The sequence below is a fragment of the Ptychodera flava genome, chromosome 22, assembly GCF_041260155.1.
Source record: "Ptychodera flava strain L36383 chromosome 22, AS_Pfla_20210202, whole genome shotgun sequence".
In the NCBI taxonomy this organism is placed as follows: domain Eukaryota; kingdom Metazoa; phylum Hemichordata; class Enteropneusta; family Ptychoderidae; genus Ptychodera; species Ptychodera flava.
Genome location: NC_091949.1, coordinates 5893185 through 5913320, shown reverse-complemented (window position 1 = coordinate 5913320; position 20136 = coordinate 5893185). Strand labels below are relative to the sequence as shown.

General features: G+C 35.3%; 1 protein-coding gene across 3 annotated transcripts in view; it reads right to left on the bottom strand.

Moving 5' to 3' along the window:
• The window catches only part of LOC139122536 (cGMP-dependent protein kinase 1-like), a 181844-nt gene that overhangs the window by 103869 nt on the left and 57839 nt on the right, over positions 1-20136 (bottom strand). For all 3 annotated transcript variants that reach the window (XM_070688016.1, XM_070688015.1, XM_070688017.1), the window contains one exon: positions 500-588. The gene's annotated coding sequence lies outside the window, so the exon portion shown is untranslated. The remainder of the gene's footprint in view (positions 1-499; positions 589-20136) is intronic.

The following is a 20136-nucleotide window of genomic DNA, read 5'->3' as shown; positions in this document are numbered from 1 at the left end:
TCAAACACCTGTTAAGGAATATTCTTTCTTTTCAAGGAGATGAGGTAAACCAGATTTTTGATTTGCCAACTTATTTGGGGTATTATTAAACTGAGAGAGAGAGAGACAGAGAGAGAGAGAGAGAGAGACAGAGAGAGAGAGAGAGAGAGAGAAAAGCTATTGGGACTAAGTTATGACTTGAGCAGAGACACTAAAGATGACCTGTGACAGCTTTGTCAACATATTAATGCCTTCACTGTGGTTTGACTTTACCATAAATCAAACCTTACTTCACAGCTCATCATTTGCATCTGATTTTTCTGTCCATTACCTCAGTGATCCCTGACTTTGCAAATTCTCGTGCCACAGAAATGTTGATATTTTCACAGCTTGAGATGGGCAAACGATGTACAATACGGTCAGAGTTGTCTTGACTGTACTGGCCGTGGGGGTGTATGATTTCTGAGACAGTCTGTCTGGCTGCAGGAGTTAATAGACACAGAAAGGAAAGCATACTTACTGATGGATTGGAATTTGACTCTACAGATATGTCATTCACTGCTTCTCCTTGCTTCCAGTCTTCCCTGATTTCCTGTACTCTCCAACTTTCTGAAATCACAATGTAACAAGTGAAATTGATTGTGGCACATCTACTGATGTGTTCTGTCGTGCAGGAATTGTGACGACACTTAGTGTTGTTTTCAAGACGCATAAGTAACACTGTTCAATCTTGCGATGTTCCATCAGACAATTTTAAGTCACTTTCAAGTTAATCAGCAATGCAAATACAGTTGTCAAGACTAATCAAACTCACAGGCTTGTAGCTCATGCAACAACTACATGTAGTGATGATATAACTTGTATGAAATAATGTCACTGCACTGAAGATAGAGAGGTTCTGTGAAGTAATGCTGGGCAGCTGTGTATAGACACTGGTGTGTTACCGGAGATACAGTTGACATTTCTACAACCACAACCCTTTAACATCACTAACTTTTTTTCACAAATATACTACAGGCGTATACAAATAAAACATAAAAATTGCAACTGTTGTTGTGGTTGTTATTATCATCATTATTTATTTCATAATCCACACAACAATCAAACGATAAAGTGTGTCGGAATTGCCATTAATGTATCTGTAACAGTTTTCCAGATTGTAGAAAGTCATAAGCTGACAAGTACATGTATGCTCTCCATTCTTTGCAAACCTAATTTTTATTCAAATACTAGTAAAGTGAAAGTACCCATGTGAACTGCACAAATACATCAGTTTTGGTCACTTTTTACTTTTAAGGTGGAATCAAACTTCACCATACAAAACAATAGAATTGTTTGTATTGAAGTTTCAGAGTGCTTGAAATAGTCAAAGCAATTAAAATGCCACCGTTTGGTTTCTTCCTAGCTGTTCATATTTTGCAATCAGCACTGTGTATTGATCATAGGGGAGGCAGGGGGTCACCACTGATATCAAAGATATTCCAATCAATAAATTGTAAAGGGAAAGTATGGGGAAAATACCATCAAAGGACTGTTTATACAGCTGAATTTTTTTTCTTTCCATTGGTTTTAGACTTAGCTTTCTACAGAACAGAAATAGTCACAAAATGTATTGACGATTAGTAATCATGTATTTCAATAACTTATCAGAAACAGGCACAGTGAAACCATATAACCACTGTGTATTCTAATTATCCATGCTGATTGCCTGTCGCTGTGTGATATAAAATACAAGGTCTGGGAAAATATGCTGAATACATTTGGCTGCTAAATTTCATTGCTGTAAGAAATACTTGTGATAGATGAATAATAAATCAACTCTCTGAGCAGACACTATACAACAATAAAACTATACGTTCAACTTTTTATCTTCAAAATCACATGATGATTAAAACTATGTGTAATTTTTTTCAATGATTCCCCTCACTTTTTTTTCTGTAAGCAAAACAAAATTGTTTTGCTCTTTTCCAAAAAGTCACCTAAATTAACTCATCTTCAAATTATCAATACATTAACCTAACTTATATATGTGTAACTGTTTTAATATGTCATCTTATTATTGACCGCTGAATAACAGTCTAGACGAGAATTTATTTGTCAACGATAAGATAATGCATGTTGTGACTCATTTACCCAAACCATCTTTAGAAGTTTTTAAGAATCACATGTTGAAACCTCTTTTCCATAGAATGAACAGGTAATATGAGCCAAAGAAAGTTCATTCTTTGCATCAATGAATTTCGTAAGTTGATGCATAATATTTATATTCTGTTCTCTGTGAATTTAAATGCATAATAATTTAGCAGTTTGTTGTGCTTGTGTTTGAGTACTTGAACAAGGAATGTGGAATTAACGGAGTTTGGAACAAAACAGAAATAAGCCATGTCACATCTGCAGTAACTGTATTCAGAAAAGTTGTAAAGCCAAGAAGTGTATGATGTTTAAGTATAATGTGTGAGATTGGTGTTAAAAAATATTTTATCCTTTCCATGCTTTGGTTCCAATTCAGAGTACAGGTCCTCGTTATCATGACATCATGTATTTGAACTCTTCCAAAGCACTTTAGAGGTCAACTTTAAAAGGATGGGTTGTCCCATTTGCGGCCATGCCACTGACTTTCTTGTTGAATAAAAAAATGCCTCTGACCAGAAATTGACATTGAAATTGACTGCATCCTTTATAAGGACAAACTACCTTGCCTTATTGTAAGTAAAACTTTACATCAACAATCAAATAGTGCTTGATGGCTAGGAAACATGATCAAGGGATGATGAAGGAGTAGCTTTTTTATTTCTCTGGTATTGCAAACTGTCCTTGTAAAAAGTCAAGCCATACAAATAAAATTGAGGTCAGTTTGTAAAGATTTGAAATTGACGGTAAAATTGGATTTCTTCACGTCATGTTTTATGGGTGAACATATGGGGGCCATATCACAGATATGGATGTACACCTTACATTTGGCTAGCATATCATTTGTCATTTCTCCAACCTTAATTATCTGTGATATTGCACCATTTCCTCATCTGAGAAATGTCAAGGCAGTATAGGCACATTATGGATATATGTGACTTTTCAGAGGGTTCTTAAGAAAGAAACTGAGACCCAGATGAATTCTGTTTCAATGTCAGAAGTGCTGGCTAATTTGAAGATAACCTGACTTTACAGCTACAGCTGTGATTTGGAGGGATAAAGCTTTTCTCATTGAACACGTGCACACAATCAAAATTGGCTTTTTTTCCTAGTGGCTTTCACCTTTTCGCCTCCAATTAATACTACATCAATGCTTTTTTCAATGCTGGATTGGACCAAACCACTTGGATGTAGGGGTGGAAGAATTGACTCAGTCGTAACAGCTTGTGTGACTTCTTCATGGGAGGAAAATTTTTGCAAATTTTAAAATAATCCTTAGACTTGAATTTTAAGGGGACACTGCACTCAACACAGCTTATTTACTAAAAATCACTATTTTTGCAAATAGTCGTTCAATTTTAAATAATTTGTTAACACAAGATTAAAATATTGGTTAGGTTCACCTGTTGTCAAGCAGTCGTAAGTTGTGTGATAACAAAGTGCTAATTTATGCAAATATGAAAATCACCAGATTTCCTGGCTTCTGTTTTCTCCCAATTTTAAGATTTCCAAAGAATTAACTCCACTTTGGCTGGGTCAAATTTTCTGGAATTGTCACATTATGTTGTTTACTAGTAAATGCTATATAAAAAAATGACTATTTTGTTTGGCAATTAAGTTCTTACATTTTACATGAGCGTACGCATTTAATTTTGCTAATCATGTTTTCAATCACTTTTTTTGAGTGTCAGTCTTTCAACCCATGCCATTTTAGAATGAGGATAGACAATGCAAAATAAAATAGTCCTTTTTGTGCATTATACTCTTTTTTCAAGTGAAATATTACATTTCAGAAAATAGTATCAAGTTTGTTACGTAAATAATTTAATTATATATACCAATATCGAGGTTTTTTACCCCAAATATACACCCCTTCATAATTCGCGTAAACTATTGCTAGCACTAAACTTTAGATTCTCTGCTTTTTGAAAATATATAGTATGAGGGGTTTCCTTGTCATCTAAGATGAAAAATATTCCTTTGAAAAAAATCTGTGTTGGCAACGTGCAGCTCCCCTTAAATAATTTAGCTATATATGGTATTGCTATGTATTTAAAACTGCATATAAATAAGCCTTCACAAGTCACAATGACGCATTTATCAAAATGTTTAATTTGCGTCACAGATACTTAATTTACGTTTGAAAAATTATTTCTCATCTTGATATATTTATAGTACAGTAATAATTGTTTATACAAACTTAATCTACAATTTCGTGTACCATGTTATTTGAGCAGTAAAATTACAAATTTCCACTCTGTACATGTACCAACACTTTGCCCTGGATTGATAAAGTATACTGCTAACAAGCTTTTTCTGTTTGCTTTGAGATGGGGTTAATGCTGATAAATTTGCAGAATTCTTTATTTTGACATCAAAGCTTACAACTATGTTACATGGTGAATTTTGATGTGAAACAAACATGATCACATAGAGTACTGCTGCCGAGAATATGCTTAGCGTTAAAACCATCGGGTGATAAAATCACGAATGAGAAAGTTTGATCCATGCTGTGGTGAACATCTTTTTTCATCGTTGCAATAGTTGGGAATGGAATTGCATGGGATTCTCTTAATCATCTGCTCTGTTGTGAAACGCTGCGGCAAAGCTAAAATCACTTCTACTCAAATCTTACTACTAACGCTTGCATGAAATCATTTCCACCGGCGCACACATTGAATTCCTGATTAAAGTCACTCCACTCCAAACTACTTGCCATTCTCATTGACAGTGATGCACCCAAACGCTGATTAAACCCTACAAGTGAATTCTGTACATCAAGGTCTCAATTCAATCTGAGAATACTCTGACCAAATCTTAACTCTGCGGGGAGACAACCACTGCCTTAATCTTATATTTTTGCATTACCTGCTGTCATTAAGAGTCACAGGTACCACACAGACAGCTTTCATCCTTAATTGTTTTATACACTGCTTGAAGGCCAGATTCTTTCTGTGTGGAATTAAAATATTTGACCCTCCTTCAGGTTGATGAACTTTCTGTTTTTTGTGACTGGCGTTATTTCCCAAATTCAAATAGACTGTTCGGAGCTCCATGGAAATGGTTATTATTTTTATCAAAAAGTCAAAACAAAAACAAACCTTTCATATGTTACTTACTTTGAAGTATTGGAGGCAATTTGATTTTCAATTACCCAATATCATGGTGAATTTTTTAAATTATTTGAGTAAAATATTTCAAAGGAACCATCCAAACATAGCTGAGGTGACTCCCATAACTTTCAAGAAGATTAAACACTCATGACCAAAGAATACACAGCTGTGTTGTGCTGAACTGGCATTGAAATTGAGTCAATTGTGGTTAAATTGTATGTGTGGTTAATATGCTGTTATTTGTACATGCAGGTAGTTGAGGCCACCAGGAGAACGATCAATAACCATACCTTATGATAGTAATAGGCCTGGTCTGAAAGACTTTTCAAAGAGAAGATTTGTAATGAAGAACATGCCTCTTATGATAATGTTCAATTGCAAAGTCTTTTTGTGCACTTGTGACAATCCTCAAAACTTACAGTTTCGCATATGATTGCTGGTGAGACTGTATTGGTTTTTGTTTTCATTTATAATACAATCCCTCCATCTCCATGCGGGACTGTGTTTATAAATCTGCTCGACAGTCAAAATCAGTCCTTGAAATGTATTGATCATTGTAGTCAGTGATCCTAAGGATGTCACAAGTACCGTACTATTTATAATATAATGAACTGTACACAAATGGGACATATATTTTGCACTTTCACATTTTTAAAATTCTTTTCTGATCTATCACTTGTGGGGGCTCATTTTAAAGCTCTTGGTGTAAGAAAAGTTACTATCTGATTCATACATATCAGTTTTCCGAAAATCGAAAATTTTACTTTTCTTCATGGAGTTAAACACAGGGATACTAGCCATTTTAAATTTCAAATATTACTAAATATTAGGTAATTTGTTTCTCTAGTACCAAACTTTGCATGGTGACTCCTGATTTGTATTCCTTATTTGGTAAAAAAATGGTTGAATGATTCACTTAGGAAAGTTTGAGCAAACATTTAAGTGTTTCACATTTGAGATGCATTACTGCCTTGATTTCCCATGAAATGGTCCCTACACATTTTACATATGTATATACATCAGAACAACTTTAACGATGGTTTTTTGACCAAAATGTTTGCGCAGCCAGCATTATCCACGATTATGGACATCACTTCCGATTAACCATTTTAACTGCCACACTTAGCACCAGCTAAGTTGCAGTGGACTTATCATATTCAAAGTAGGGACACACGACCATAAACAAAAGTAAAATGATTCCTCAAAAGAAGCTCACGACGTTATATACATTGTAAATGGAGGCCCTAGCTGTCTCATTGTCACTATCAGGGGATAGTCGGGTCGGAAGGTAGGGTTCCCATGCACCCCATGGATGTATTTTTTTAACTTACATTTTTGTAATCCTTAGGGTCTATATTTAATGAATTTTGATGTTCCCAAAATCAAATCGTGTCCCATGGGGTTCATTTGGCGCCATCTTTGCCGCCATCTTGGCCGCCATCTTGGATTTTAACGATGGGGTAGGGGTCACGTATCTACCGCTCGACGGAAACAGAAACAATAAAATACTATAAACGTTACATTTTTAGAAAGCCAAGATCATGGCCTTTTCATTGATATATAACTTAATAGGGATTAATTAATATTCGAACGTCGATTAGACTTTATATCGGTCATTGGCCGTAAATCGTAAAATTTGCGAAATTTCACACCCAATAATTAAGTTCCCGTTCCTCCAAACAATTTTTCATAAGGTATTTATATTTTTTTGGAAGAACTCAGTGCAATAAACAAGAAAAACAAAATTAAAAGTATGTGTCTTGAGATTTAGTGGGTGCATGAGCTTGTTTCTTATTACGCGGTATGCCACATATCCGTGTGTAACATAAGGGGTAGGGGTAATGTTTCCCTTTCTGTTTCGAATCATGAATGATGAAACCATAAAAATGTTACATTTTTAAAAGTGCTACATCAGACCTTTCTAAAAATATATAGATTTATGGGGAAAAGTTGCATATTTAAAAGTTACAAAGCTTAAACCTTTCGGTTTGTGTCGATTTTAAGTGATTTTTTAAGAACGAAATTACAACATATGGGGTAGGGGTAATGTTTCCCTTTCTGCCTCGAACCATGAATTATGAAACCATATAAATGTTATACTGTTTAAAAGCTCTGAAATGGGCCTTTCCAAACATGTATAGTTTTATTGGGAAAAGTCCATATTTTAAAGTTACAAAGCTTATGCCTTTCAGTTTGTGTAAATTTTAAGTGATTTTTAAGGACGAAATTACAACATATGGGGTAGGGGTAATGTTTCCCTTTCTGCCTCGAAACGTGAATTATGAAACCATATAAATGTTATACTGTTTGAAAGCTCTGTAATTGGCCTTTCCAAACATGTAAGTTTATTGGGAAAAGTCCATATTTTAAAGTTACAAAGCTTAAACCTTTCAGTTTGTGTCAATTTTAAGTCATTTTTTTAAACAAAATTTTAATATAAGGGGTAGGGGTAATGTTTCCCTTTCTGCCTTGAACCATGAATTACGAAACCGTATAAATGTTATACCGTTTGAAAGCTCTGAAATTGGCCTTTCCAAACATGTATAGTTTCATTGGGGAAAGTTGCATATTTGAAAGTTACAAAGCTTAAGCCTTTCAGTTTGTGTCAATTTTAAGTGATTTTTTGAACAAAATTATAATATAAGGGGTAGGGGTAATGTTTCCCGTTCTGCCTTGAACCATGAATTATGAAACCATATAAATGTTATACTCTTTGAAAGCTCTGAAATTGGCCTTTCCAAACATGTATAGTTTTATTGGGGAAAGTTGCATATTTGAAAGTTACAAAGCTTAAGCCTTTCAGTTTGTGTCAATTTTAAGTGATTTTTTGAACAAAATTATAATATAAGGGGTAGGGGTAATGTTTCCCTTTCTGCCTTGAACCATGAATTACGAAACCATATAAATGTTATACCGTTTGAAAGCTCTGAAATGGGCCTTTCCAAACATGTATAGTTTTATTGGGAAAAGTCCATATTTTAAAGTTACAAAGCTTATGCCTTTCAGTTTGTGTCAATTTTAAGTGATTTTTTAAACAAATTATAATATAAGGGGTAGGGGTAATGTTTCCCTTTCTGCCTTGAACCATGAATTACGAAACCATATAAATGTTATCCCGTTTGAAAGCTCTGAAATTGGCCTTTCCAAACATGTATAGTTTCATTGGGGAAAGTTGCATATTTGAATGTTACAAAGCTTAAGCCTTTCAGTTTGTGTCAATTTTAAGTGATTTTTTGAACAAAATTATAATATAAGGGGTAGGGGTAATGTTTCCCGTTCTGCCTTGAACCATGAATTATGAAACCATATAAATGTTATACTGTTTGAAAGCTCTGAAATTGGCCTTTCCAAACATGTATAGTTTTATTGGGGAAAGTTGCATATTTGAAAGTTACAAAGCTTAAGCCTTTCAGTTTGTGTCAATTTTAAGTGATTTTTTGAACAAAATTATAATATAAGGGGTAGGGGTAATGTTTCCCGTTCTGCCTTGAACCATGAATTATGAAACCATATAAATGTTATACTGTTTGAAAGCTCTGAAATTGGCCTTTCCAAAATGTATAGTTTTATTGGGGAAAGTTGCATATTTGAAAGTTACAAAGCTTAAGCCTTTCAGTTTGTGTCAATTTTAAGTGATTTTTTGAACAATATGCACAAACAGTTAGTCCGTTGGCCAGGTATCGAATCATCCCCTCTAAGGCATTTTACCCACTATGATTTTCTGTTAGCTAGTATTCTCAGCTGTCATAATCTGCTTATTTTCCATTGAACTGATGGTGTGTGAGAGTGTAACGACTTGTTTGTGAAGGGCTGTCACGCCCTCGGTAGTAAAATAGGAATGGGTTAGGGGTAACATATTTACCGCTAGTCGGAAACTAAAACAAAAAAGTACCATAAACAATACATTCTTATAAAGCCCAGATATAAGCTTTTTACTTTTTTTATAATTATTCGACTTTAGATCGCGCCAATATTCCGTATGTACATGGCGGTCAGCAGCTGAATCATTCACATAACGAACGTTGATATGGCCTGAAACTTCGGTAAATTCATTCAAGCAAACTCTTGTTTGATTAAGTTGATAGTTTTCCTTTCTTTTTTATTTCGAGTATTTGCCATGGCATGACTGAAACGAACCTTGAAACGAAGGCTGTACGTATCTATATTAGTCCGAGCCTGAGCGTGATCTGAGAGCAAACAGATAATGCGTACGATCGCAACCGTTACCAACAGACTCATTATGCAGAGCCATGCCCCAAAACGCCCAACCAAACTTTGCACATATCATGATCCCAGTCCATTTCGAGCCGGGCTTTAAGGGAAGTGCGGTGGCCTTTGAAAGACCCTTTGGTTTGGTTTTTGTACCGTAGTATAGGAAGAAAACCCGACATATCGTCGTTGCTGCGAATGTTTGTGTTGTTTTTAGCCTTTTTTTGCCTATTTGAAGAATCGTCTTTGCAGCCTTTTATCCTGCGTTCTGTGTAGCGAGTGTCTTCGATCGCTCTCTTAAGTTTGTGATGTACAACTGTCTTGAGTCCCGGTGCTTTATTGGGTGTAGAGGTAAATAGTTAGAGATCAGGGTGATAAATTGGTTGCCGCAGTGTCTTTCCAGGTGTTGCCACTTTTGAAGGAATTCAACACTCGGTATTTTGGCCTGGTAAGTATTCTTTAAGGTGTACCTGTAGGCTACGTGGTACTGAATAGGGGCCACTTAGGTTTCAACACATTCGATACTCTTGGCTTTCGCTTATACCCCGTTGTATGAGTAACTGGGATCGGAAATGGGAAAGGCTCAATTAATATCCATCTTTGCTAATATTAATTCTCGTTTGGCTTACAGATGGCCACCTCTACTTGTTTCGGTGAAAATTTGACTTTCAATTGGACAAAACATTGAGTATGACTTTCTTCTGTGTGTTATTTAGGCCTATGAAAAATATGAAAATTGCATACATATTGTTGTCAAATATCTCAAATCTTAGATTGTAAGAGATAGGCTTAGGCTTCCCTGTAATCATACAAATGAGTTAAATGGGAATTTATTGGAGTAGATTACAGTAATCGAAGAGAATGGTTGACACTATAGAAAGACTTATCTCGGACTGCGGGGACCTAACTATAAAAGAACAGCACAGAATACTTGCCGGATGTATTGACTGTTCATGTATAGTACAGGCTAGTACAACATGAATGTAAAACATACAAATCAAGAAGTGGCAAATTTTCTCAACTTTTCACAAAGTTTATATTCATCATTACTATCAGGATTAGGATTTTCCCAATCTATAAATAACTATTACTTGATTACACCTTGATTCAGCATGACTAACATTTTGCATTTGCCACACCACCAGCCATGCCCGTCCGTGGGATCGCGAACAATGCCTTTAACGAAGCTTTTGAACGCTTTTTGTGAATTGTGTAAGAATGTCCTCTCTGTGGAGTATAATGTGTGAAGCCGTTGTCTACCTCGCTTGACTCTGATGATTATGTTGACTTATTTTTTCTCAGCTGCTGGTGGCTGATCTAGCTCGAAAGTTAGATCAATCTAGTCTCTCTGATTCGATCATGCTGGTGGGAATGGTATCTTCAAGCATTGACCCTAAAACGTCCGTTTGTAGGGTCTTTGCTTCAAAGATGTCAGGGTCTAAACATTGGTTAAATGTCATCCATGATAAGAAACTAATGATAGATTCACTCACAAGGCATTTTAAACATTGAGGTGTCAATGGGAATATAAGCCTTTTTAGTCATTTTCTGAGGTTTGTCTCGCCTTCTTATTGCTTGGTGTAGAGAGTGTTTATTTGCCTTCTGTTTACTATTTAGTTGCGTAATTTGAATGCGTTCTGTGACATTTGGCTTTTCGGGTTTTAGTTCCAGAATTATTTTGCTATTGAATTTTAGTACCCAGTCGAAAATGTAATCCTCATTGGGAGTATATAGTGTTCTGCGTTGTAAAATAATTTCGAAAAATTGGTTATGATCTCTTGTTTTCTGGTAAGGAAGGTAAAGTGTTGTCGATCCATCTTATCTTATTATGGAGAAGCTATATTGTGGATTAATGGTGATTGGTTTTCAGCGATAAAAGATTCTCTCGTGTTCCCGTGTGGTATTAAAAGTAACACTATTAATAGTGAGCTCTGATTTGCCCAGACGGTCACGTGACTGTGCATGTATTTACGATATACTGTAAAGTTGGCCATTCCTATCTCCAAAGTGGGTTTCTTTCACATTGTTTGTATTTTCATCACAAGTTTCAATATACTGATATAATATAGCGATAAACAACCCCTATAAGTTGGGTACACCACTCGAGCTCGGTTTTGACCATTTCACTCCTTATACACACGACTGAAGTTCGTGCGTATATGTTGTTTACCGGTCGAAACCGTGTGGTATCCTTTCAAAGTGGTGCTTTATTGCTTATATATCTCTCGCGATACAATTAAAGAAAGGGATTGATTGTTGCTGCTGTCATATCAACTTGGCATGACGACTATGATATCCAATTTAGTGTTTGTGGGTTTTGGAATATATAATTCTTGACATATTATAGCTGTTAACTTTCTTTCCCTAATTTGAGTTATTGAAATGAGTAAAACGTCTTTTATTAACCACCATTTTAGCTTTTTAGTGCTATTTAATGCCTATAGAGTATTTTTCTATGTTCCTTTTAACAAGTAAATGTCAGTAAAGTAACACAAACTTTTGAGTTTAGGCATTGTCACTGCATAATTTTTGAGTTTAACCAATCAAGCCATATCTTGTTGGAAAAACAACTGCGTTAGTGTTTCAGAGATATGATATTTATGTGGCTTCCTTATTCGCTGCGTTTGGTAGGAGAGGAAACATTACCCATACCCCTATCCCTTAAATGTATATTATAGAGGGATGTACGGCATACCATATATTAGGTAAACAATCGACGAAACCCCATACGTCTAAAGAATATACACTCTTTTAATGTTCTTTACTTCTCTATTGCATTAAGTTCTTTCAAATGATATATAAATACCTTGTACAAATTGTTTGGAGGAACTTGAACTTAATTATTGGGTTTGAAATTAAGCACATTTAACAATTTACATTTCATGTCCGATATAAAATCTAATCGATGTTTGAATATCGATTTATTCCCGTTTAGTTGTATACCAATGGTAAGGAATTATCTGGGCTTTATAAGAATGTATTGTTTATGGTACTTTTTTGTTTTTGTTTCCGACTAGCGGTAAATATGTTACCCCTAACCCATTCCTATTTTCCTACTGAGGGTGTGACAGCCCTTCACAAACAAGTCGTTACACTCTCACACACCATCAGTTAAATGGAAAATAAGCAGATTATGACAGCTGAGAATACTAGCTAACAGAAAATCATAGTGGGTAAAATGCCTTAGAGGGGATGATTTCGATACCTGGCCAACGGACTAACTGTTTTGTGCATATTGTTCAAAAAATCACTTAAAATTGACACAAACTGAACGGCTTAAGCTTTGTAACTTTCAAATATGCAACTTTCCCCAATGAAACTATACATGTTTGGAAAGGCCAATTTCAGAGCTTTCAAACAGTATAACAATTATATGGTTTCATATTCATGGTTCAAGGCAGAACGGGAAACATTACCCCTACCCCTTATATTATAATTTTGTTTAAAAAATCACTTAAAATTGACACAAACTGAAAGGCATAAGCTTTGTAACTTTAAAATATGGACTTTTCCCAATAAAACTATACATGTTTGGAAAGGCCCATTTCAGAGCTTTCAAACAGTATAACATTTATATGGTTTCATAATTCATAATTCGAGGCAGAAAGGGAAACATTACCCCTACCCCATATGTTGTAATTTCGTTCTTAAAAATCACTTAAAATTGACACAAACTGAAAGGTTTAAGCTTTGTAACTTTCAAATATGGACTTTTCCCAATGAAACTATACATGTTTGGAAAGGCCCATTTCAGAGCTTTTAAACAGTATAACATTTATATGGTTTCATAATTCATGGTTCGAGGCAGAAAGGGAAACATTACCCCTACCCCATATGTTGTAATTTCGTTCTTAAAAAAATCACTTAAAATTGACACAAGCTGAAAGGCATAAGCTTTGTAACTTTAAAATATGGACTTTTCCCAATAAAACTATACATGTTTGGGAAGGCCCATTTCAGAGCTTTCAAACAGTGTAACATTTATATGGTTTCGTAATTCATGATTCGAGGCAGAAAGGGAAACATTACCCCTACCCATATGTTGTAATTTCGTTCTTAAAAAATCACTTAAAATCGACACAAACCGAAAGGTTTAAGCTTTGTAAATTTTAAATATGCAACTTTTCCCCATAAATCTATATATTTTTAGAAAGGTCTGATGCAGCACTTTCAAAAATGTAACATTTTTATGGTTTCATCATTCATGATTCGAAACAGAAAGGGAAACATTACCCCTACCCCTTATGTTACACACGGATATGTGGCATACCGCGTAATAAGAAAACAAGCTCATGCACCCACTAAATCTCAAGACACATACTTTTAATCTTGTTTTTCTTGTTTATTGCACTGAGTTCTTCCAAAATATATATATATATAAATACCTTATGAAAAATTGTTTGGAGGAACGGGAACTTAATTATTGGGTGTGAAATTTCGCAAATTTTACGATTTACGGCCAATGACGATATAAAGTCTAATCGACGTTCGAATATTAATTAATCCCTATTAAGTTATATATCAATGAAAAGGCCATGATCTTGGCTTTCTAAAAATGTAACGTTTATAGTATTTTATTGTTTCTGTTTCCGTCGAGCGGTAGATACGTGACCCCTACCCCATCGTTAAAATCCAAGATGGCGGCCAAGATGGCGGCAAAGATGGCGCCAAATGAACCCCATGGGACACGATTTGATTTTGGGAACATCAAAATTCATTAAATATAGACCCTAAGGATTACAAAAATGTAAGTTAAAAAATACATCCATGGGGTGCATGGGAACCCTACCTTCCGACTAGACTAGGAGGTGTGAGATACTCCTAGACCTTTTACATACTACCCGTACATATCAACAATCTTGGAAGATGAAAAGAGTAGACTGATAAAAATTTTAGGAAGTGCCAATTTCACACTTTTATTCATCAATTATCCAGCATTAAGGCACAATAAAGGACTGTAAAACTTCACATATCGCATCTATGGGGCCACTAGGAGCAATCCTATGTGAATACGTAAGACTATTATGGACCCTTTAAAGAAGGCACACACAGTGTTGTTAAGAAAAGCAGTAAAAACAGATCACGTATATCTGAGCAAAAAAATTACAAATGATCCAAAGATCCATGGGTGATTACCTTCACTTGGAGCAGATTGGAGTTTTGATAAAAATTATCAGTGAAAACATGTGACTAGCTTTACAGAACATCCAGTGACTGTAACCTAGCCCTGCATCTTTAATAACAAGGCCTGCAAATGAGAATTGTATCATTTATACTCGTTCTGGAAAATCCAATCTTTTAGAAAATTTCTACAGTAACGTGCAATCGACCAAGGAGCTTAAGATGGATATTTTGAAAATAGCAATCACGTACATTTAGGTCTTATGAAGGATTTGGAGTGACTCACAATAATCCAACCACTGATGCCACAGCTTTTGTGATGTGGAATTGTTAATCCGGGAAAAATAGTGTTCATTCTAAACTTATATATTGTGTGGTGTGTGTCATGAGTGAGTTATGAGGGCCTGGTATTGAGTGAAAACATCGACAGAGATTTCAGTACTTGACGCAGCTCAGCATGGAAAAAAATCATAGTATGTTCCTTAAGCTATAATATCACTGTGTTGTAGTCATTCAGGTTCAACCTACTATTTTGAAAAGTCGTAGCAGTGTTTAGAGACAAGGAGTTGAAAAGGTGAGCAAATTTGAAACTCGCCTCACAGTTGACTGGGAGCCAAAAGAACACAAAGTCGATGGGGGCATCACAAACGATGCATCTCCTCTGAAACCTATGACCCCAAGGCTTTCAAACAGTATTATGATGAACCATTTTCATCAAGAGGTCAAGTTGCCATCGGAATTCCCAAATTTCAGTTACATTTAATGAAAAAAATTCAAGAATTGGGCCACAAAAACCTCTGTAGACTAGTCGATACTATCTATTTCCCAGAAGCACATCTGTTCAAAAAAGCTTTAATCAGACAGTACAAGATGTAGAGACTGCGTTGCCTGCACACTGCCTATTAGTCACACTGACCTCCCTGTAATCCTGCAGATCCAGAAAGATTAGATTATTGTGCTAATTCACTGTCAGGCTGCTGTGACTGCAAACAGTGAAACACTGGCTCACCCTACATTTGCCTGTAAAATAAGAGGACATTAAATGCTTTGTATGAATTGAAACGGGTGCTCATCAAGTCCTTGTTAGCTCCATCTGCAGCCTCTTTGCTTTCATCAATTCTCAGAATTTATTGATGTTTACAACATTAATGTATGATCTGTCCAATCTGTTTATCAAACTTGCTAATTACGGATCAGATAGTGAAACAAAAACTTAATGTTAATTACCAATATAAACTAGAAATGATTACACCATTAATTAGGAAAGATTTCATAGTCAGATGTCACAGAAAAAATTATTAATTTTAATATAATTTTTTTTTGATCTGGTTGCAATAAAAACAAATTTATGATGTATACATGTACCAAGGATAATGCTGAATATACCTGTAACCATACATGCAGTATGCAGTTTTAATTATTGAAACAAGAAAAAACAATAATAGTTAAAATTCACACTTTCTCAGTGTCATATGAATAGGATGGAAACTTTGTAAATTTTGTCATTTTTTTTTTGGTAGTTAACTTGCCTGAGACGCAATTAATCATTGGAGAGTTCATTCAAGATCAGGCAAATGAAGTGGAGCAAAAGAGCTTTAACTTATGGTGCAAGTTTTAGATTTGAGAACAAATCTTCCCGGGACGTACTTCTCAAAATACCTGCAGCTACCACAGAGTGTATCTAAAATCACTGACTGTAAAATGTATCTCAGTGGCTATACATGTATCTCATAAGTACTCAAATTTTTTCTTAATCTACATTAAGAAATACAGCACACTTTATAAAAATAGTGTCAATGACACTGTAGCTCCCATCCTGGACTATTTAGTGTTTGTTCTTTGGTTAGATATTTGAACATGTGTGAAAGGGATAAAGTGCATGAAGTGAAAATACTTAAATGTAATGTACTGGAGACAGTGAAATATGTTTAATGTATTTATTAAGAATATAAAATGGAAAAATACAGAATTAGATATATCGAATACTGTGATACAACCATTAACTCAACAAGTCATTTACAATGACATAGTCCCCACTTGTAATAGGAGTATTAGTCTTGATGGGGCAGGAAAAGGTCATTAAGAAGTATCACTGGAGTGTATATGTTGAGATCTATGGGCACATAGGTCTATGTCGTTGTTCCCAATTTGAAACACATGAGGCATGTCTAAGTTATGGTCCTAAATCGGGAAAATGATCAGACCTCTAGCAGTATTGGCCAGCCAAGAAATACATATGCGCATTATAAATGAGGTACAAGATGTGACATCTTAAGGTCTAATATCCTATCAAAATAGGAGGGTATAGAACTTGTGGTTACTGAAATATGCATATATATGTATAATCAAGGTCAAAGGTCATCAAGGTCACATGACATTTTGAAAAAAAAAAAATTATATTGCTAATTAATCCCTATATGCCAAAAAATCAGATCTCTAGCTCTATTCGCTTGCCCAGAATTAGATGTGTACATAATTAATGAGGTAAAGCGTGTGTTGTCATAAGGTCTCCCATCCTAATAAATACAAAGGACATAGCACTTGTGGTTACTTATTTATTGACATAAACATATATTTTAGGTAAAAGGTCATCGAGGTCACATGACATTTGGTCAAAAAATTTCTCTCCTATACTCATCCCTATATACCAAAAATCAGACATCCAGCTCCATTGGCTTGCTCAGAATGAGATATGTGCATAATTATTGAGGTACAGTATGTGGTGTCATAAGGTGTCCAATCATACCAAATATGAAGGGTGTAGCACTTGTGGTTAATGAGTTATGGAAAAATATGTATATTTGAGGTCAAAGGTCACCGAGGTCACGTGACATTTTGTCAAAAAAATTGTATTGCTAAGTTATCCCTATATACCAAAAATCAGACCTCCAGCTCTATTGGCTCGCTCAAAATTAGATATGTGCATAATTAATGAGGTACAATATGTGGCGTCATAAGGTGTCCCATCATACCATACATGAAGGGTGTAGCACTTGTGGTTACTGAGTTATGGACAAATATGTATATTTGAGGTCAAAGGTCACCGAGGTCACGTGACATTTTGTCAAAAATTTGTATTGCTAAGTTATCCCTATATACCAAAAATCAGACCTCTTGCTCTATTGGCTCGCTCAAAATTAGATATGCACATAATTAATGAGGTACAATATGTGGCGTCATAAGGTGTCCATCATATCATACATGAAGGGTGTAGCACTTGTGGTTACTGAGTTATGGACAAATATGTATATTTGAGGTCAAAGGTCATCGAGGTCACGTGACATTTTGTCAAAAAAATTGTATTGCTATGTCATCCCTATATACCAAAAATCAGACCTCTAGCTCTATTGACTTGCTCAAAATTAGATATGCGCATAATTAATGAGGTACAATATGTGGCGTCATAAGGTGTCCCATCATACCATACATGAAGGCTGTAGCACTTGTGGTTACGGAGTTATGGACAAATATGTATATTTGAGGTCAAAGGTCACCAAGGTCATGTGACATTTTGTCAAAAAAATTGTATTGCTAAGTTATCCCTATATACCAAAAATCAAACCTCTAGCTCTATTGGCTCGCTCAAAATTAGATATGTGCATAATAAATGAAGTACAATATGTGGCGTCATAAGGTGTCCCATCATACCATATATGAAGGGTGTAGCACTTGTGGTTACTGAGTTATGGACAAATATGTATATTTGAGGTCAAAGGTCACCGAGGTCACGTGACATTTTGTCAAAAAAATTGTATTGCTAAGTTATCCCTATATACCAAAAATCAGACCTCTAGCTCTATTGGCTCCCTCAAAATTAGATATGCACATAATTAATGAGGTACAATATGTGGCGTCATAAGGTGTCCCATCATACCATACATGAAGGGTGTAGCACTTGTGGTTACGGAGTTATGGAAAAATATGTTTATTTGAGGTGAAAGGTCACCGAGGTCACGTGACATTTTGTCAAAAAAATTGTATTGCTAAGTTATCCCTATATACCAAAAATCAGACCTCTAGCTCTATTGGCTCCCTCAAAATTAGATATGCACATAATTAATGAGGTACAATATGTGGCGTCATAAGGTGTCCCATCATACCATATATGAAGGGTGGTAGCACTTGTGGTTACTGAGTTATGGACAAATATGTATATTTGAGATCAAAGGTCATCAAGGTCACATGACATTTTGTCAAAATATCCGAGATATCTGCGTGAACGGATGGACTCACGGATGGACGAACAGACGGACATGACCCAATCTATAAGCCCACTGGACTTCATCCGTGGGGACTAAAAATTGTGTCACTGCATCCTTTTTGCAATATGAATACGATGAGAAACTAAATTTATTTTTCATGGCCTTATACATGGGAGTCTATGGAGATCTGCCTTATACATGCGAGTCTATGGACGTGTAAACTAAAAATATGCAAATTTCACCATGATTTGCCCAACATTTGGGAAAGGTCACTCCTATGCACTTCAATACCAAGTTTCAAATCAATCAGACTTGTGGTTTCAGAGAAGAAGATTTTTTGACCGAAAATGGGAGAAAATTACAAAAAAATTCATGAAAAATAGCAAGTCCAAGATACTGACCCAAGATGTGCACAATCATTTCATGTCAGCCCAAAGTACTTACATGCTAATTTTTCATGTAATCTGCTCAGTGGTTATTGAGTTTTTTCAATTTGACTGTTTTCACATTTTTTTCACTTAATTTGCATATTTTTGGCAATGACAACTTCATTTGAACAAAATCTCATCTACAGCCCATCATCCATATACACACCAAATATCAAGATGAAATGTACAGCGGTTTTGGAGTTTTTGATGTTGACGGACAGACATACAGACATACAGACATACAGACATACAGACATACAGACACACAGACACACAGACATACAGACATACAGACATACATACATACAGACATTTCCCTAGCCTATAAGAATAGCTTCCATTGCCATATATACATATGGCTATGGGAGCTAATAAACATAGCTAGATTTGGAATAATTTCCCTTTCATCTACAAATTCATTTACAAAGGCATTCTTTTAAGATTTATGCGAGTAACCAGGTTTAGTCTCAGAGTGATGTGTTTCAACCACCTGTTGATTAAATGGAGGGTTCTTGCTTTTTTTGTTTTATTAAAATGTCTCCCATCCACTCACTAAACACAACAAATCTATAGATTATGGATCATGACTTTCCCTATCAAGGCATTACAACAACACTAAATTTAACTCCATTTATCACATGTAACCCTCCTCAATTATCACTAACCATCACAAACTGAAATATTTACATGTAAGCACTTCTCAAACTTAAAGTGGTCTCCCAGTTATCTTGTCAGGGTTGCTATTTATTCATTTATGTTCAGCATTGACCGATGGAAGAAATATTATCAGCATATTCTTATAAAAAAATTTCCCAGTGACAAGTGTAGCAAAATGCTACAGTTGTAAAATTGATATTTTCTGTATATTGGCAGTATTTGAACAGCGGAAGTATCATAGAAGTAAACACGAGCCAGAGTATTGTAGACTATTGCTATAAATTTGAATAAGGATAT